We start from the raw sequence: 20,683 nt of genomic DNA, 5'->3' as shown, positions 1-20,683 counted from the left end.
AAGAGGGCTCCTCACGCCCACCCTCCACTGTCTGAGACGAGCAGGCAGCTCCGCTCTCAGGCTCTCTCTCTCTCTCTCTCTGTCTGATCTGCGGCCCCCCTCCCCGCCGGAGGCTCCGCCCCTGTCCGCGCGGGTGGAGGGAGAGGGTTGGGGGGACGCGTGTGTGTGTGTGTGTGTCTGTGTATGTGTGTGTGCACGTGTGTGTACGCGCGCGCGGCTCTCCGCCTCACTCTCCCGGGTGCAGGCACACACACTGAGCCCCTCGCACGCGCGCTGCCTGTGCACGGGGGCTGGGGCTAGGGGTCCTGCTGCTGCTAATGCTGGTGGACCGCGGGGCAGGACGGCGGCTCTCTGCATTCAGTCCCGAAGAGAGCAGGCGAGGGCGGACGGCAGGGGGCGGGGGTGGGTGGGAGGGAGGCGTCGGGGGACTGCTTCCAATTCCCAGCCGAGGACTCGCCATCGCCGCCCCGGGACCTGCCGCCGCCGCCGGTGGTTCAGGCTCGGGGTGGGGGGTGGGGGGGATTTATGTGCACGAACAAGGAGCCGGAGGATCCGCACCGGAGGGGAGCTGCAGCCACCACCACCGCCGCCGCCCTCGCTGCTCCTCCTGCCCGGGATTAAAGTGTCAGCCTGCAGAGAGCAGGAGGCGAAGGGGCAGCGGCTGCTGGAGAGGAGCGAGCATGAGCAGGTACCCGAAACCCTTGATTACTTTCTCTTATGTTGGTGCCTCCCTTCCCCCTTCTTCTTTTAGCATCCTGAGGTCACGATGCATGTGTTACTGAATTTGCATATGTGTATGTGTTGCACACATGCACATAGGACTTTTCTTTTTTAATATGGTTACTTGAATGTAGAGGATAGAGAGCGCCTGCTCCAGATCGCCTCCGCATGCTTCTGCTTATCAGATTTGGGCTGCTTGTGTCGATCCAGAGCGAGAGCAGTTGAGATCGGCTGGGAGACTGCTTTCTTTAGGGGGAAGAGATCCCCGGGCAGGGCTAGGGCAGCTTGTCTGGGATTCTTGCTTGGGAACTGCCAGTTGCACGATCAGAGTGACTTGTGGCGGGTTTGGGGGGGAGACGTCTGCTTGCAGGGACAGTAAAGAATGGAGATGGGGGAAGAGGCATTCATAGTAGCTCACCATGGAGGGCAGTGAAAATTCACCTTTGCGATTGTGAGTTTCAATCAGCGGTGCTTGGACTCCTTATACTCAACCCCCCTCCCCCCCCCCCCCCCCCCACGCCATTCCCCGACCTTTTTTTTTTTTTTATTACACAACTTAGGAATTGGGATGTGGAACGGGCTCCGGTTTTCTCCTTGGAGAGTTGGCTGCAGTTTTGCAGTAACTTCTTCTCCAGGCTGGCATGTCACTAAGGAAAAGCTTGGGAGTGGAGCGGACCGGGTCTCCTGTCTAACCAGCGGCTGCTTGGCTCGTTATCGCTTAACCCAGCCGCTGTTTTCGTTTTTGTTGCGTTGTTGGTTGGATTTCTCTGGGTACCTGTGAAGCGCTCACGCTGTGCAGAAGAAGTGACTTTGAGTGCGCTGAGTTGTGTGCTGAGAATGCGTCCAAACGGTGATCAGCCCTTACCCACAGTAACAGCCGCGGACGGGCAAGGGCTTTACTTGTGTGCCCTGTACAGATTTTGTGGCTTTCGTTGCAAGTCTGGCAGCGTAGTGGTGATTGTGTCTCCTTCATGTTCAGGTACTTTTCACCTGTTCCTCCACACAGCAAGCTAACTTTTCCAGTTATGCACTGATCCCTGAGACGGTCAGAAATCCAGAAGTTTTGATTCAGGTGGGAAATGCCTTTATAAATAGACCTAGCGCATGGTTTAGTTTTTGCTAAGTTAACCTTCAGTTCTAAACTTCAAATCAGGTTTATGATTCTTAAGCTCTTTCAAAGGTGTGCATCTGTGTCATGGGGGTCGGTGTAAGATTTGAACTGAAGAAAGGAAGAATGCTTTATTATTTTGAAGTTCACAGTCTTAGTTAAAACATAAAATCTCTATCAAACTAAGAATATTTCTCCGCTCCGGCTACACCCTCTCCCCAACAGCCTTTCCTCCCCCTCGCTTGAAAAAAAAAAAAGTAGATTTCCAGCTTGCAGTTTTGTGGCAGTTTGCTTGAAATTCACTCCCAGGAGATCTGCTATTATTGTATTTTTGAAGTGTGAAATCGACAAGCTGGCCACTTTCATAAATTCATCTGTCAAATTTTGTCCAGTTAAAATTGCTAAAAGCTGTGTATGTGCAGGCAAGGGATTTTGTAAGCTGCAAACCTACACAGCTCTTTGTGTGTGTATGTGTATGTGTGACAGGACGGGGAGTTAAATTTAATTGGGGAGGCATTTTTTCTCTAGGAGTAGCTTTCCAATTTTAGTTTTGTCGCCTGGACGTTGGCAGGGGTGGAATAAATTTAGATTTCTCTCCGTGTGAAAATGAGAATCCAGCCCGTGCGTGTGTCCGTCTTAAGCCCTGGGAGCTTCAGCTAACTAGCTGGCATCTTGACTAGCATCTTCATCGTGGTTCATGTTTGCATTGCAGAGCTGTCAGGAATGGTGATTGAAAAGCAAAACTGCCCCCTCTGAGCTCTTTAGGTTTCCGTCCATGTTGTGGAATGTCCTTTTTTTTTTTTTTTTAAAGTATTAGTACTTCTGTTACTTTCTAATGAATAATAATGAACAGCAATATGAATCGATGCGGCCGCTGTATAAATCAGATACCAGTTGTGCTGCTGCAGCTGCTAAATGTAAAAATGAGAAAATACCCCATCTCTTACTTTTTTGGGGTTGATGGGTTTTTTTTGTTTTTTTTTTAGAAGGGAGGACGGGATGTGTGTTAATCCACTCTGGGGTCGTCGATCCAAGTGAATGCAGTTTACACAGAAGAATTGTTTGTGATTTTTTTTTTTTTTTTTTCATTTTTTAAGGTCACTGCTCACAAACCGGAGCATGTCGGGGAATAACAGAACCCAGGAAAAGGTGCTGGGATTTCCCCCGCCGTTCTGTGTGTGTGAAGCCGCTAGGGGCCTGTAGAAACTGCTCTTGTGCAGTAAATACCAGTGCACTGCTTATGCGAAGTCATTCGGCAAAAGGAATTTCATTCACGTGGCTGACACAGAAAGGGCATTTGTGTATATTTCATTACCCCAATACATGAGGCTAATGATGAAAAGAAATGAAATGTCATGTTTCCTGGAAGACAGTCTGCGTGCGGCTCTTCACTCTCCTCCAGTCACCCTGATGCTTGAGGGGGGGGGGTGGGTAGTGCTGTCTTGGGGAGGGGGGAATTCATTTTTCCGATCTATCTGTGCTGTCTCTCCCAAGCTGAAGAATGCTATGTGCTGATGACACGTTGAGTATTTGGTCCATTTTAAACACTTAAACGTAGAGCATGCTGGCAGATAAAGCAGCGCAAGGCCGGTTTAGTCTCTCATTTTGCTCACCTCTTGAAATGCTGTGCACCCTCCTTTGGATAAAATGTCTTTTTTTTTTTTTTTTTTTAAAGCAAGAAGGCTCAACATGTGATTATAACTTGGAGGTGTATTTGCTGCCACCTTTATTTTGAAGCGTCTCTTTCCAGCGCTAAAAGGACATTAGATTTTTTTTTTCCCTTTCCTTTTTATAAAAGGGAAGGTGTGATCTCCGCAAGTGGCTCTGGCCCATTTTACTGGGATATCTGTGCACCGTGCTGGCTAAGCAATAAATAAATACCTCCGCAACGGTTAAATATTTTACTTTTAAAGAGAATTAAAAAAAAAAGGCTAGAGATGAGGTTAGGCTGGTGGAATGTAGTTGCTGGAATTGTGCTGCGAGGGTAGGAGGATGGGGGTGTGAGGGGCTAGAAGTACTGGCCAGGAGGACGTGAGGGCGCGGACGGATGAGGGCTTTTTTTTTTTTTTTTTAAGGAGCTCGGTTAAGGCGCTGGAGCTAATTTTGGCGGCTCTGGAATTGCTAGGGCTCTGGATGGCCGGCGGTCCGCTCTCAAGGGCGGCGGCAGTGGTGTGCTGGGGGGGGGGGGGGGGGTCTGGATGCACTGTACGTCAGGAGTGCCAGGTTCACAAATTTAAAATCGACCAGCCCGTGGCAGCCTTGATGGACGTTAGGCAATAAGGTCAAGCATACTTACACTGCTCCTCGGTTGATTTCCAGTATTTCAAACTGACAAGGCGGGCGCTGGTGGAAAGGAGCCGAGCGGCGGTATTTGCATATTGAATTCCCGTCAGAATGGACGATGCGGCTTCTCTGTGGGGGGGTTTAGAATCCCCGACCTAAGGGTACCTCGGAATTCTGTAAAGACATTTAGTGAGAATGAATGAATGGAAAAACAAAAAAAAGGCTTTGAACTTTGAGCGCTTCATGGGGGTTGTTTTTTTGTTTGTTTATTTCTGTACAGCCACGTCAGGGCTGTGCCCGTCTGCCTTTGGGTCCGAATACCTCTGTGTGCAGGCGGAAAGAATCCCGCCCCCCTCCCCCCAGAAAGGCCTTAGGGTTTTTTTTCCTGCTTCCATAATACATTGTGGTTGTTTAAACTATTTATTAGCTTGGTGATGGGAGGGTGGGGAAGCTAACAATAGGATTCATGTGCTAGGAAGGTGGGGGTGTCCCGAAGCCTGCCTGCCTAAAGTAGTCCTCATAAATCAGCGAGAACCCGCAGGACCGCTGCTAACCTCCTGGTTAATCTTCTTTAAAGGCAGGAACTAGGCAGCTAACGGATTTGCACTGTGATTAATACAATGCTTAATTAAATCTAAAAACTTTTTTTTTTTTGTTTGCGTGCCTAACCCGTTGTCATCCCTGTAAAAAAAAAAAAAAAAAGGTTACACAGCGTCTCCGATTTCATTTTTTTTCTGACTGACTCGGTAGCAGAGCAGGGAATTTATCAGTTTGTTTCTTTAAATAAAAAGTTCAGTCAGGTAATCTCGTTAAAATAAACCTATATATATAAATAATAATCAGTATGTGTGTGTGTGTGTGTGTGTGTGTATCTTCCCCTCCCCCACCTCTTTCTGATTTGGGATTTGCAGAGACGGTTTAAAGAGTGCGAGCTGGATAGGTGGCAGCCTGTGAGTGCTTACAAATCTCCTGCACTTAACTGCCGGTGGGAGGGGGGAAGAGAGCGTCTTCTCTCACTCCCTGACCCCCAGTGCCCGGAGAAGCCACAGAGTTGCGCATCCACGGAGGAAAATCCTGAGGGGCGCCGGGAAGCGCTCGACTCGCCAACTTCTTTCCCGCCCACGGGCCCCGGTGCCCAAGCGTGGGCGGAACGGGGGGTGCCGCCTCCCCCTCCTCCAGCCGCCGGTGTCGCGGGAGAGTCTCTGTGTCTCACCGTGGATCGGCGGCGGTCGTCCCCGCTGAAGGGTCTTTAGGCTTTAGTAGGGCAGCGTTTCCTGGATATTTCCCGCCTTTGGGAAGGAGCCCTCGCCTTTGTATCTGCCATCGCCTCCCCCATCGGTAATGGCTTTGAGATGTCAGAAGGCTGTTCTTGGCAGCTCAGGCGTGCAAATCATTTTGGGGGTGGGGGAAATAGGCAGCACCCCCCCCCCCCTGCATCTTTTGTTCGGTGTTTGGCTGGTGGACGAGGGCTTCTGTCTTTGGAGACGTAAAAAGCATTTACGTTCGTGCCGCTGATCTATAATACAAAGTAGAGTTGCTGAGATAGTAGAAAAGGTAATAGGTAAACACCCCCCCCCCCCCCCCCCGCCATCCCACCCCAAATGGAAAAGCAAAACTCAAACTAAAAGCCCATCAAGTGTTCATGAGGGTACATAACACATCTGGGCATTCTGCAGATCTGACTCTGGATATGAACCACCCCTTCCCCCAGTCTGTGAGACTTCCACATATTTACAATCCATGATTTCTGTCAGCATAGCGGACATTCCTTTCTAACTTTATCAGTCTGCCAAAATAGGGGTTTATCTTGCAGTGTTAAAACTGATAATTTGGGTGCTTTTTTTTTTCAAGGGCTTTAGAAGTATCTTACTTTGTTGTCCCTGATAATATATATATATATATATATATATTTATTTTTTTTTTTGCTTAATATCCCTGAATTATAGCTTTCAGGCACTCCCATCTTTTCTTACCCTGAATTGTTTCATCATTAGCTGGCACTCACGCCGTCAAGCGACCGGCAGAATGAACATGAGCAGGAGTGATCTGATATCAAGAACTTGCCATGCTGGGTCAGATCAGTGGGTCAAGAGCATTCCACGCTGGGTCACACCAGTAATCCATCCAGCTCAACATCCTTTCTCCGACAGATCAGTGCTTATGAATGCCCACCCTTGCTGAGAGCATTTTTCAAGTAATAAGATTAAATAACCTTGAATCTTACCTACAGTTGTGGTGCTAAACCATCAATAGAACTCCAGGGAACTACCTGCCTAGGAGGAGCTAGGTTTCCAGACTACAGAATCAGCTGACTCCTCCCATCAGTGGCTCATATGTTGTGTTCACCCGCATGAGACCCATGTGAACCTCGGGTCCACATTGTCAGAATTGTGCACATTCCTTTGGCTACCGAGCTTTCATTTCAGTGACCCAGCTCCTTCGTCGTCTGAGGATTGATTCCTGCTAATTGTTGAGACTCCCTGGGCCTTATTCAATAAAAACATGCTCACCCCCCCTTAGCTATAGAATGCAGGAAAGTCCTCTTTTTTTTTTTTTTGACTGGAAATCCACCTTACATTTGACTTTTCTTTGACATGGTTTGTATCATCCTTAGAGGATTTGCGACCTTTACAGCACACTTGTATGCTGAGTTTAAACTTGGGTGTAGCAGCTTGGTTTTAAAATGTTTATTGAATCAAAAGCAATTCCTGATTGTGGTTTTCAGCCTGGGGCTATGAGCTCTTTTAATACAGCTTATCTAAGGAAATTGAGTTTGTGTGAGCGAGCCCGTATGGTACACTGCAAGGGATGCATGCTTTTCTTATTCATTTGAACACAGAGTATAATTTGGTTAAAAAGTGCCCCGTCCCCCTGCCCCCAAGGTCAGGCACTTATAGGCTGCCCAAAGCCCTCTCCGACTGTCACAAATTCACATGAGCGTGTTGCACGCAGACTTGTCAACCCTCCAGTTCATTTGTCTCTGGCAGGGTTATCAGGCCGCGCTACATTACTTTGAAATGCACAAACAAGAAAGGCATATTGTGAAGAAATGCAGTGACAGTTCAGGATTGTTGCCAGAGTTGAGAATTTTTTTTTTTTTGGCCTTGAAGATTTGAAATGGTATAAAAAAAATAATCTCATACAATGATGTGTTGAGTCTCTGACACCTGAAAGTGGGGCAGGAATCAGATTTGCCTTGGCATTTTTTTTTTTTTTTCCTAAGATGATGGGGGCATCCTGCAAAGCTGTTTTGCCGCTGCCTGGCACACCTGTCCTCCCTTGGGAGATTAGGTTTCGAGAGCAGTGATAGAGGTTGGATCTTTGAAGGCCAGTTGTGGGGTTGGGTCTTAGGGTCAGCAGTACTGATGAGAGGATAGGAATTTACTGCCGCCTTTCTTCCGGCTTAGGATAAAAGTTGGACCAGTCATAACGCAGCAGCAAGCTGTAATATTACTGGCAGTTTTTTTTACTGGAAAATAATGATGTGTAATGTCGAAAGGGGATAGATATCCTGGCCTGGATTTTGTTATAAATTATAATCCATAAACTGAATGTGAAGCTAATTATCTCTCGCCGCCCCCCCCCCCCCCCCCCCTCGATGCCTCTGTGTGATGTGTATTGGGATGTTTTAATCTCCTGAAAGAAGTTAAAATTCTTTTCCTGGATAAAGATGATCCTGACGAAGTAAATGCTGTGTTTTTAGATTGAAAGAAACTCTGTGCAATTTACCTGTCTGTACATTCTGTAATTAAGAAGATGTTAAGATACTGCACTGGGCTGTGGAAAAGCAAACAGGAAAGAGAGAGTGCCTTAAACACGTCATTACAAGAGCCTGAAAACAATCCATTTAATGGCCCAACACAGATTTACTTTCCCTTTTGTCTTAAATTGGAGGAAATTAAAGACTTTTTTGTGTGTGTTAAAAGATATATTTATATAATAGTGTGCCAGTTAGCCTGTGATTACAATCCCATGAAAGAAAAGGAAACAAAAAAAAACCAAAACAAACCCAGAGCCCTTGATAATAACAAATTGGAATAGTTTCCTTTATTAGTTTTCCCTGCTGAAAATAGAAGGTGAAGCCCCAAAGCCTCTAGCTGTCTCTGAAATGAACAACCCAGCAGGAGTCCTTTCTCTCAGCAAACCTCAGAAGTGGCTCTCTGCAGAGGCATCTGTGTTAACGAAGAAGCTTCTTTAGGGGTATATATATATATATATATATATATGTGTGTGTATCTATCTATATAATATGTCTCTAAAAACAGTATATATTTCTATAGATATATCGTATGTATGTGTAGACACAGAATGCATTCTAACAGACATGAAGCTGTAGCTTTACACAGTAATTTAAGTACCGTGACACAGGAAAATTCAGAAACTGAAATATTTTAATTTTTGTTAGGTGATAGGGTGAGGGATGGACCCCAACATGTATAGGAAGTGGGGTGTGTGTGTGTGTGTATACAATGTACATATGTAGACACACGTAGAGTAACGGCAAGCTGCTGCATAGCATCTCATAAGGTAAGGAGTCATCAATGCATTGATGAAGAGAAATATGTATCCAGCAGTGATAGGTTTAGAGCAGCAGTCTGTCAAACAGATGGATCAGTGCCAGGAGACTGGAGCTGTGTGTATGTGTGCGCTTTGCTTGCATGGCAGTTGGCCAGCAATGTTTGATCCAGAAAAGCTCTAGTCAATTAAAATAAAAAAAGGGGTGGAGGGTGTTTAAATAATAAAGTCACTGTTTACGTATGAATTTCAGCATGAAAAACAGATGGGTTATTGATTCAGGTTGATGGCAGACCTTTGCCTTGGGAGGAATGGTGCATCGCAAGGGTACAGTTGACTACAGCAGGCCGTTTCCATTTCAGAGAAGTAAAGGGAGTGGGGGAATACATCTTGCTAGGTCTTCTGGGATGGTGGTGTAGTATGGCTGATCCAAAAAAAAAAAAAGTTCTTGCACCTTGAAGCCTGTGCCAGTTTCATCAGAATTGGCAGGCTCGGGGTAACGTATGGCATTATACTACAAAATAAAGCCATTGCTGTTACCCTTAGTGATTTATATTAATCATAACAGAGTGGGACATCTTACAAAGTGCAATTTTTTTTCCCCCATTTACTGGGATTAATGTATTTATATTCAAATACCTGCTTTCTACCTAACATTCTCAAAAACTGCCTTAAATGGCCATGTTGAGCCTCCGTGTACTTTATCTGCCAACTGAGGTTTGTCTGCCCTTTGAATACATCATCTAGCAGTTACTTAGGAGATCATCATGGTCTGCAAAGCCAGAAGGTATTTAATTAATGGTCACAGGCATAAACATGCCTCAGTGAATAACCTAACAAGCCTCACATTCTCTCTTTTTTTTTTTTTTTTTCCCCTTCCTCCCCAAAGACCCTGTAATGTCTGTAAAATGCTTCCCACAGACGTGGAACAGAGCAGACTCTCTCGCACAGTTTGGAAGTGAACATTTACTGACAGCTATAGTATTTTTATTAAAGAATGTTGTCAGCATGCGAAAAAAAGGCAGATAGTGCTATTCATTCTAACAGGCAGTATATTGCCTTTTCCATTTGTACTTTTCAGGGTGGCATTGGTTGCAGTGATAGCAGGATATCTGATGTTTACAGGCAGATCCCCTGGTATTGAATTTCCTGCATAATGTGCAACAGCAAAATTATTTTTGGAATAACAGAACTTGGTGACTGTAAGGTGATTTGCCTTTATATCTGTAAACATGGTAGAATCTGTGGAGGAAACGATACGATGTATTGGGTACAGAGTAGCACTCATTATTTTGGTTCTCAGACCAAATATTATCTAATTGCATTTTGGGTAGGGCTATGCCTGTTTGTATTTTTGTGAATTTTTGGGGGTTAGATCTATTTCTGGCTGTAGCTTTGGGGTTTTTAAGTCCATTTGGCCATAAAGCTGCAAAGGCAGCAGAGTCTGTGTTGTCATTTTTGTTTCTGACCCCAAATAACTGCACTGGAGAGGAGGATGTCCCATTACTTTCTTGTCCACTGGGCTGCTGCACTGTTTCCTGAGCCACGCAGCTCCCTTTTGCGTTGCACCTTCCTGTGGTGCTGATGTCAATGCTCCTGTTTGGCAACGTGAGGCTCAAGTGACCTGAGGCCTGTGGCAGCTACGGCAGTTGGGGGGGGGGGGGGGGGGGAGAGTGCAGTGTGGTTCAGGAGGCGGCATCTGAGGAACAGTGAAGGCAAGGAGAAGATGAGAGCAAGGGATGAACATTTGCAGAGCACGTAGGAGGAGGCTGGAGTAGAGATAGGGGAGGAATGAGAAGAGCAAGGGAGTGAAAAGATAGAGCGAATGGTAAAGAATGAGAGAATAGAAGCAGTTGAGAGGAAAAGGTCAGAAGGGGGAAAGACACTATATTCTGAGAGATTGAAAAACAGAGAAGGTGAGAACTGAATTAGAAAAGGGAAAAAAATAGTCCAACTCACAGCCGACTGGGTAAATATTTTATTTGAAAGGAACCTTTTTAAAATGATATTTCAATACAAACTTAAGCTTTTTGTGTAGGCAGTTATATGTAAATTAATATATAATGGCTTGCAAAAGTATTCGACCCCCTAAAAAAATCAGCAGATTTGTATGCATTACAAATGACACTTACACAGATTGTTCCAGACAGTATGTTTATTGCAAACCAGTATGCTCTTAAAGTACATTTTCAAAGTCACAATTCATTATTTCTCTGCATTTTTTGTAAAAATAAAATTAGAAGCTGAAAAATGTTGCTTGCATAAGTATTTAATCCCGGTGCTGTGGAAGCTCCAACTTTACACAGATGAAAGATATTGCCCTAACAATTGGCTTACAATTGGCCTCTACTTGTGATTCATTAAAACAGGTCAGCTTTTCTGGATAAAAGATCCTTAATTCCAGTACCATTGGTCAGACTCTGAATCTGAAGGAAAGCTGTGAAAATGTAGACCGATGACAATTCTAAGGAAAGTAAAGATAAAGTTATAGACATGCACAAGATAGGAAAAGGCTACAAAATAATACCCAAGTGCTTGGATATCCCAGTGACCACGGTTGGATCAATTGTGAGGAAATGGACATTGCCTCATCCTACCTAGACGCTGTCTAGACAAGGATGTCCCTTAAACCTCAGCATCAGAGCAAGAAAGAGACTTGTGAGGGAAGCCACAGAGAGGAGCTACAGAGTTCAGTGGTTGAGACTGGCGTGGAGATGCACTAGTCAGCCATATTAAGAGCTCTGCCCTCATGGGACGGTGGCTAGAAAGAAACCATTACTGAAGAAAAAACACATCACTGCATGTCTGGAGTTTGCCAGAAGGCATCAGAGTGACCCAGCTAAAATGTGGGATGAGGTTTTGTGGTCAAATGAGACAAAAATGGAGTTTTTTTTGGCCAAAATTCACAAATGCTATGTGTGATGCAAACCCAACACTGCCCATTCCCCAGCAAACACCATCTGTGTGGTCATGTGGAGGTATATTTTATATTATGTCATAGAACACTCTATACACAATCTGGTAAAGCAAAACTTAGTTTACTAAATGTAAATATATGGATAATAAATCAGTAAAGTAATATCAACATTGAATATAGTATCACAGTAAACTGTTAAATCAATACAGGTAAATAGGAGACAGAAATAAAGATAGAATATTAACAAAGAACAATAAAGAACAGAACACCTCCCTTATGTGCCGTCCTCTATGTAAGCCAGTGTTCATAGGAAATCTGGTGGACTCCAGCCTGGGGACTCTGAAAAAGAACGACTTGCTCTGTGTTCCTCTCAGCTCATCCGACTAAAATAAGCAAATGTTATGCTTTATATAGCCCTCTGCAAGTTGGATGTTTCAAAGGCATTTCAGTACCAGTCCTTTGATCTCCCATTTGGTAAAAGACATCAATTGTTTAACTTATTATCAGCTCATTGGTATGGGTACTAGTTTTTAACATTTGATCTTCCCAGGTGATAAGAAATACCAAATGTCTTAGTCTTTGATGTCCCAAGAGATACCAGATGTTCCTTGGGGCCATCCCAGCTCTTTTTCAGCTCATTGTTGCCAGAGTGTCTCAGGAATGCAGAGAACAAATGGTGATAGTGTCATGCCTTTATACAATCTTTGCACTCAAATCACATGCAATATATTGATTCATACTCATCACGTCATTAGAGCCAGTTCCGATCCACGTGGTACAAAGTCTTCCAGAGATCTAGCTAGCTTGCCTAAAATTTTCTTTCCACACCATCCCAACAGTAAAATATGGTGATGGCAGCATCATGTTGTGGGGATGCTTTTCCTCAGCAGGGGCTGGGCATGTAGTTAAAACTGAAGGATGAATGGATGGTGCAACATACAGGGAGATACTGCAAGACAACCTGCTTCAGTCTGCTAAAAAAACTGAAACTTGTGAGAAAGTTCACCTTTCAGCAGGACAATGATCTCAAGCACAAGGTCAAAGCAACAAAGGACTGGTTGAACATCAAAAAGGTGAATGTTCTACAATGGCCAAGTCAAAGTGCAGATTCCAGTCCAATCGAGAATCTGTGGCACTATTTGAAAACTGCAGTCCATAAGCACCATCCAACCAACCTGAACAACCTGGAGCAAATCTGCTCCTAAGAATGGGCAAAAATCACTCTCAGTGTGCAAAACTGGTAGAAACGTACCCTAACAGACTAAAGCTGTTATTGCAGCAAAAGGTAATTCTACCAAGTACTAATCTGAGGGGGTTGAATTTTATGCAAGTAGCATTTTTCAGTTTTTTATTATATTTTACAAAAAATGCAGAGAAATAATGAATTGTGAGTTTGAAAATTCACTTTTAAGAGCATACTGGTTTACTATAAACATACTGTGTCGAACAATCTGTGTAAGTGCCATTTGTAATCCGTACGAATCTGCTGACTTTTTTTAGGTGATCGAATACTTTTGCAAGCCACTGTAAATGTGCTGTAGAATTTTCTAATTCTTGCTGCAGAATCCTCCTGTAAACTGCCGCAAGAAAGAGGGAGGATGAGATTATAGTTAGTTCTCATTTTTCTCTGTTTCTGTTTAAAAAAATGTCTGTTAAAAATTGATTACATTATGTTGTGTAACTTGGGTATTCACCCATCATTAGAAAATATTAAGCAGAAGATGTGATTGTACATCTGGCGGATGCGCATGGGTATTTCTGATCTTTTTTTGCCGTGATGGGGCGGGGGTGGGCGTTTAGACATGATTCAAGACTTGGTGCCGGTGCTGAGTAAATCCAGTTTGGCTCAAAGCACCCTGTTATGATTTGTGGGTTTGTGGGCCCTTTGCCCGAGATGCAAGTTGTTACTACCTGTTGGAAGGACCCCCACAGGTCTGCACCATCGGGAGGCGAGTTCAGAGACTGCGGAGAGCTCTGGGTGAGGCAATGGAGAGGTCACGCAGAACCAGGAGAGGACCCCGTGGAGAGTAGACTGGAGGCAATACCTGGGCAGGGACCCCGAGGGGAGGAGTGCCAGACAGACCGCAGAGAGGGGGCGTGAGGCTGGCCAATCAGGAGGTACTCCGGAGGCAACCCCGAGGGGAGGAGCTGCACAGTGTAGGATGATGATGTAACTCTATAGGCCAACCCCCAGGATAGGGAAGCCCGAGCTGAGCCTCTGGTGATGATGTAGCACTGCCCCGAGGAGCGGGGAAATGTTGGCAGTCTTGATATAGTATGCAGACGCAATCCCGAGGAGCGTGGAAGCATGCAAAGTCCCAGAGAAGACGGAGGGCGCTACCCCGAGGAGTGGGGAAGCTCTGCCAGTCACTTAAGTAATACATAAATGTGGTCCCGAGGAGCGGAAGGCATGGACAGTCTTGTTCAGGTTGCGGGTGCAACCTTGAGGAGCGGGGAAGCCCCTCTTTAGAACCCATGGACAGCTGAGATGTCCCAAAGGTAGTTCTGAGGAACGGGAGGCCTTGCAGGTTAGAACCCAGGAGACGCAGAGCCAGCCCGTGGAGCAGGGTAGGCGAGGATAGCGAGTCCCCAATGCGTGCACTGGCCCTCGAGGAGCGGGTACCAGACAGGGTCCAAGTCTACAGGCATGAAGGGTAGTCACAGGATCACGTAGGCAGTAGTCAAAGACGTACGGAGCTCGTTGCCAAGTCAGCTAGCTGAGGGCAAAGATGGAGTTTAAATACACTGGTCTGATGATGTCATCAACCGGGGACGCCCCTGAGGTTCCCGCTGATGAGGCTTCAAAGGAGGGCCCGGTGGTATGCGCACATGCCTAGGAAGGTCCAAAGTCGAGGAGGGTTGTGGCGGCGTCCAGGCCGCCATGAGGAGTCCCGGGGAATGCAGCGGTGAAAGCTGGCCCGAGCCACGAGCAGCCCCGGGGAGGGCGGGAGAGCAGTGCAGGAAGTGAGTACATGCGGTCGCAGCCGTTTGCAACCGACGGGCATAACACACCCACTTCTCATTTATGTCATGTTGTACCCTCTTTTGTTCCTGATGGCCTACATGGTTGAAAATCTAATTTTTCTTCGAGTGATAGTTGGGTACCTAGCACTAACGTCATTTTTGCATGAACAGTGAGAGAGTTGTGTTAAGTGGAAGAGCCAAATTCAACTCTTCCCTAGAGCTCTTTACTGCTCAGGTTGGTCAGGGCGATGTTATTTGGCTTCTTGGGGGAAGAATTTTATCAGGTGTAAGCCTTTGGTGCATAGGCTGACATAATAAGACGTACAAAAAAAAATGTGCCCAGAAATTCAGTATATATTTTCTTTATGCATGAGATAAAAAAATAAAAACATTAGTCCCGATGTATGCAAATGCATGCAAATTACTGTGGCATAAGAACGTGCAGTAACACAAAAATTTTCATACTGTGTATAAAATGTAATTTATATGCAGAAAACAGGATTGCACATGCAGCGAGCGCTGTGTGATGGTGACAGTTGTGTCTGTTCCAAAGAGCTTACATAACAAATAGACAACTGCACATACAACAGTTCCGCCCTTTGGGCTTGGGATCTTGGATGCAGGTATCCCAGTGTTCAGCCCCATTTGACTCCTGGGGAAGAGATGGAATAAATCTTTCTCATATTTCTGGGCTGGTATCCCCATACCCATGAACGTCAAGTATGGGAGCATGCTCGCAAAGCACCGTAGACTGACACTAGCACCTGAAATGTGAGTTAGCTTTCCTGCTCCTCAGGACCAGGAATTATATTTCTAGGGTTATGGACAGGGACTTTAGCTCACTTCTCTGCATGGGGGAGCAATAATTTAATGCCTTCACATGAGATTTGCATAGAGGTGTGCTCATGTGTGTGCACGTTTTTTTGCACACACGGTTTTTTTTGTGTCCAGACTTCTTGTGAAATCCAGAGTAAAGTTTGAGTACAACAAATGCGCGCACGATAATGCACTAACTGTACTGGCTTATCAGAGAGGCATCAGATACATCCTTAAAGGCAGTTTCATTCCATACACTTCAGCAAAGAATGTTACTTCAGTATTTAAAGGTCTTTTGGGAGGGAACATTCATTCCCCCTCAAAGGAATATTCTGAAACAGGACCCCTAAATGTCTGCATGACTTGCATGCCTTACTGTGAAAGTCTTGGATGAAGTCTTGACATTTAATGTTGCGGTTATTTCATTGGGTTTTCCCGTTTCTGGGTGATTTCCTTTTGATATATGGGTTCAGATTTTCATTCCTGAAATGTACATGCAGGAGGGTCTTTTTTTTTTTTTTTTTAATTATTGGCCAAAACACAGGTTACATCAAATCACGCCAGTGAAATTACATCCGGTGCGGGACACCAAAGGCCAGTACCGCTTGCACAATCTTACATATTTCACAGCTCTAAATACTTTAGAATCATCCTACATCTCACTAAAGCAGTACAGTGTTCAGTATTAATTTAGGGACAAAAGTAGCAAAAGATAAAATTGACAAATCAAGCTTTGCTTCAAGTAGACACAAATTTCCTGGAAATTTAGAACTGAAGGAAAAGGGAAGAATGGAGATAAACCGGATTAGATGGGGGGAAATTGGGAAACAATTGTACTTGAGTAGCAGTATAGGGAATGGTGCATACATACATTTATTAAATAGTTTTTACTTGTAGAATTTGTTCTACTTCCTATTTAAATATTGCACTGTGATTCCTACGAATATTTATTAACTATTACGTGTCCCTCTGACTGGAAGCTTTTTTGTGGCCAGTCAGCTTGGAGGCTTGGCTAGCTGTCCAGTGATCTCTGGGATTTACCCTGACCATGCAGAATCTCTTAATTCAGTTTTGCTCATTGACAACCAAAAACCCCAAACAGTGTGAACTGAAACAAGATTTATTTTTTTTTTTTAATCCAATTTTACTCATAGACAACTAATTGCAAGCTTTGGGTTCAGATGCTCTGCACTGGGCCAATTTTGTGCCTGAGGAATACCTAACACTGGTGTAAAAACAAACAAACAAAAAACCCCCAAAAAAACAATTCCCAGAGCACATGGTATTTAGAGATAAGGCTGTGAAAACCGACCACCCTAGTATCCATGGCTTCAGTAAAGTTTTCACATTAGTAAAACACTTCATGATTGGCTGGCTAGCTTGGCTGATGGCCATTTAGAATGAGCTTGGAGATTTGGTTATTTTGAATGATTCAAACACAGTGGACATGACATCGAGTGTAGGGGAGCAATAATGGTGGGATGTGTCATCCCCCCCCCCCCCCCCCCCCCTTGGAGGGACGTCTTGAACAAGCCTTTAAGGGTGCACCAGATGCCGCAGGCCAATTATCATTAAGAAAAAAACAAAAAAACTGTTATGCTGAGCCTGTTTCCCTGGAGGCAGTGAGAAGGAGAGAACTACTTCATAGGAGGGACTGCCACAGCATTACAGGTTCCTCTTAGTGGAGGGGAATGAGGAGGTGGGAGACAGAAATGAGTCCAGTTCCCTGGAGAAATTGCTGTGGCATCCTTCAGCTGTGTCAGGCATCTCCAGTGGCTGCCATGAGCCTTGGAGCAGGGTGGCAGCCTTAGGGTGGACAGGATCCTCTGAGTGCCCTAACAAGAGTCTCATTTGAGACTTCATGCTGAGAGAGACAAGCTGAGCAGATCAGAGTGTCTCCAAGTCTACAGGCAGGAGGTGGAGAAGAGGAAAATGTTAAGGTATCCCTGCATGCCTGGCCAGTCTTTTTTTATTTTTTGGTTCTCTTGCTGTGTTAATCCAAATTCTGACCTACAGAAAAACATGCTCCTGCAATTTAATTTTTAACTCCCTGCTCAGTTTGTCCTGGGGAAAGAGGGGCAGAGGGTGAGTGAGAGGTGCATGTGTATAATGTTGGGTGATCTGTTTATCTCTGTGTGTTTTCTCTCTCTTTGGGCCCATAGGGGTGTGGGATGTTTGTGTGTCTGCCGTGATCTGTTTGCCTGTTTGTGTCCGAATGAGATGTCTCTGCATATAGGGTGTCTGTGTTTCTCTGACACTGGTTTGCTGTCTCTGTGAGTCTGGGTATGATATTGTCTATTTGCCCCTGTCTCCTCTCTAGGTTTCTGTCTACCTCTCTGGGTGTGGTGTGATATATAGTCAGTTGATCGGTCTGTTGTGGTGTGTTTCTGTGTAAGGTGGTGTGTCTATCTGTGCCCTTTTAGATGTGGTGTGTCTTTCTTTGTGCTTGTCTTCCTATCTGTCTCTTTGCCTGTTGTGGTCTGTCTCAGTGTGATGTGTGTGTGTCTCTCTGTCTGGTTGTGGGATATCTGTGTCTCTCTTTGGCTGACTGTGGGATGTGTGTGTGTTTGGATGGGTGTGATGTATCTGTCTCTCTGTATCTGGGGGTGGGGTATGTCTCTATGCGTCTGTATCTGTGTCCAGGTGTGATGTTATTTTGTGTGTCTGTGTCTTTCTCTCTCTGCTTCTGGGTGTGAGAGGTCTGTGTGTGTCTGTGCCTCTCTCATTGTCCCTGTCTGTGGTGATGTTTCTTGTGTCTCTCTTTGTCTATCTGATGCGTCTGTGCCTGTCACTGTCTGAGTATGGATGTCATGTTTGTTTGCTGCTTTTTGTTCGTGTGTGTGTGTATCTGCTTGTTCAGCGACTTGAGAATCAGAACTGGGCCACTGAGTCGCTGGCTGGCAGTGTGATTGCCTGCTATTTGGCAAACAGTTCAACAGCTGATTGGTTGGGGAGACTTTGACACCAGGGCTGGAATCTAGGATACATATAAGTAAATTATGATGTAACCCAATTTGGAGAGGGGTCCAACCAATCGCGTAGATGGAAAGGGGCCATGGTCCAGAAAGTTTGCTCATCCCTCATCTAGAGGTATTTCCTGAGGTCACTCTTTTCCTGATCTTGCCTTCTCTTTCAGTGTGGTTAAGGCATTCCAAGGAGGATTGTAGGCATATAACTAAAACCTGGATGACTGTACTATTTAAACCCAGTTTAACGCTGGTACGTAGAAGAAGCTCCAGTCTCTGGCCTATAATTTTTCATATTTTAGGGCATTACACTATACACTTTGAACCTGGGGTAATATCTGGATAAAACAGAGTTCTAGAAAGTGTAGACTTAACTGGCTGCTAAATATCCAGGTAAAATTCCCCGGGTAATATTCCCACTCACAGGACCACTCAATAAAACACAGATGCTCCATAGTTCACAGTTATTTCAAAACCAGTTTCAAAGCTATTCACTCATGACACTGAAAAGCTGCAAAACTGAACATATTGACTGCTAATCCTTGATTAATTAGACCCTTAGTGTTTTCCAAAAAGCAATCAATGAGACCAAATCCTTTATAAATTATTTCCTAACAATATAACACACACACACACACACACACACACACACACCACCAAGGTTTCCATTTGTTGTGGAACAGCAGAAAAAAACTTTTCTAAATGATGCTGAAGAGATTGTCATGGAGTGGGGAATCAGCATGAACAGGGCCAGACTCTAAGGCAAAGCCAGACAGGGTCTTCCGCCTGACTATCCACCCCCCCCCCCCCTCGGGTTGAGCCCGCAAGTTCTGGTGGCCGGCAGGGCTTTCTGGGAGTAGTACATAGCAGGCTGGGGTATGGGCAGGCAGAGCTGAGAGGAAGTCAGGATCCAGAGAAAGAGTCAGCAACAAAACCAGTCTTAGGAATGCTGAAGGGAAGGCAAGACAAGAGAGCACATGGCAGGAATAGGGGACTGGCACAGGAGGCAAGGCCTGGGACTGGAGACAGACTGGAACTGGGAGTAAGGCAGATGTGGGAGACAATGGCTGTAACCAAAGGTCCACAGGGAGGACAGAAAAGTCAGGAGAAAACTAGGACTGGACAAGGCCATGAAAACAGGACAAGGATTGTACAGACACAAGCTAACAAGGAACTAAAGCAAAGCAAGGTACATAGAAGAACAGATAAGGGAGAACAAGACAAAGAGGCCTAAGCAGGCCATAAGGAAAGGCAGAGCAAGGCTAGTAGGCCCAAAGGCCATAGGGCAGGTGAAGGAGGCCACTGAAGTAGGCTGGGAAGGCCACAGGGCAAGGCAGAATGTTCAGGAAGGATGTATGACAAGTCTTGAAGGATGAAGAGGCTGTGGGACAAGACAGTAAGGCCAAGGAGACCACAGGGCAACAAAAAGGCCAGAGGGGCCACGCAGAAGCAAAGCCTGGCAAGATGGGCCCATGCAAAGAGCCAAAGTGACTTAATTGAAGAGGCATCAAGTTCTGGCAGAGGCAGGGCTAAATAGGCTGGCCCTGCTGTATCATAGGAACATCAAGGAGGTGGTTAGTATAGGAAAGAGGATGGCTCTGTGAAGACCTCTGCCTAGCTGCCAGGATTGTGACTGAAATAAATTAAAGTCCTCTTTTAATTCTGTCATTCAGTATCATATCCGAAGGTCAGTTTTGATAAAATGGAACACAGTCATTAAATGGATAATGAAATATGTTTTCACTGAATAAGTGTGATTAAAGTTACCCAGATATAACTTTAGGACAGCTATTTTCCCGCCTGGCCAAGGGTCAGTCCCCACCATCAAATCAGCAAGGCTCACCCAGGTGAGAGATCGTGTTCTATCCATTGCAGGAACAAAGTTATGGAACTCTTTACCGACTCACTTGAGACTGTGTGCAGAAAAAAAGCAATTCAAGTCTGATCTCAAGACTTGGTTATTTAAATGTGCTTTTACAGAAAATGAATCTTTTGCAATGAACACTAAGGGGTAGATTTTCAAACCGTGCGATTTGGCGTACTTTTGCTGGCGCATCAGGCGCCAGCAAAAGTACGCGGGATTTTAGTAGATACGCTCGTAGCCGCGCGTATCCGCTAAAATCCTGGATCGGCGCGCGCAAGGCTATCAATTCCGTATAGCCGGCGCGCGCCGAGCCGCGCAGCCTACCCCCGTTCCCTCCGAGGCCGCTCCGAAATCGGAGCGGCCTCGGAGGGAACTTTCTTTTGCCCTCCCCTCCCCTTCCCCTCCCTTCCCCTACCTAACCCACCCGCCCGGCCCTGTCTAAACCCCCCCCCCTTACCTTTGTCGGGGGATTTACGCCTCCCGGAGGGAGACGTAAATCCCCGCGTGCCAGCGGGCCGCTAGCGCGCCGG

At 45.5% G+C, this 20,683-nt stretch overlaps 1 protein-coding gene across 10 annotated transcripts in view; it reads left to right on the top strand.

The window, feature by feature from the left end:
• PTPRD (protein tyrosine phosphatase receptor type D) overlaps window positions 1-20,683 on the top strand; it is a 1,482,181-nt gene that overhangs the window by 321,155 nt on the left and 1,140,343 nt on the right. For 8 of the 10 annotated variants that reach the window (XM_029605331.1, XM_029605320.1, XM_029605295.1 and 5 more), the window contains exon 1: window positions 430-688. The exons of 1 other annotated variant lie outside the window; for it this stretch is intronic. The gene's annotated coding sequence lies outside the window, so the exon portion shown is untranslated. Of the gene's footprint in view, window positions 1-429; window positions 689-1,394; window positions 1,793-20,683 lie in introns of those variants that run through there. One more of the 10 variants, XM_029605267.1, reaches the window with a different exon arrangement.

Source organism: Rhinatrema bivittatum, chromosome 1 (genome assembly GCF_901001135.1).
Source record: "Rhinatrema bivittatum chromosome 1, aRhiBiv1.1, whole genome shotgun sequence".
Taxonomy (NCBI): Eukaryota; Metazoa; Chordata; class Amphibia; order Gymnophiona; family Rhinatrematidae; genus Rhinatrema; species Rhinatrema bivittatum.
The sequence above is the reverse complement of the archived record's forward strand: the minus strand, read 5'-3'. Positions and strand labels throughout refer to the sequence as shown.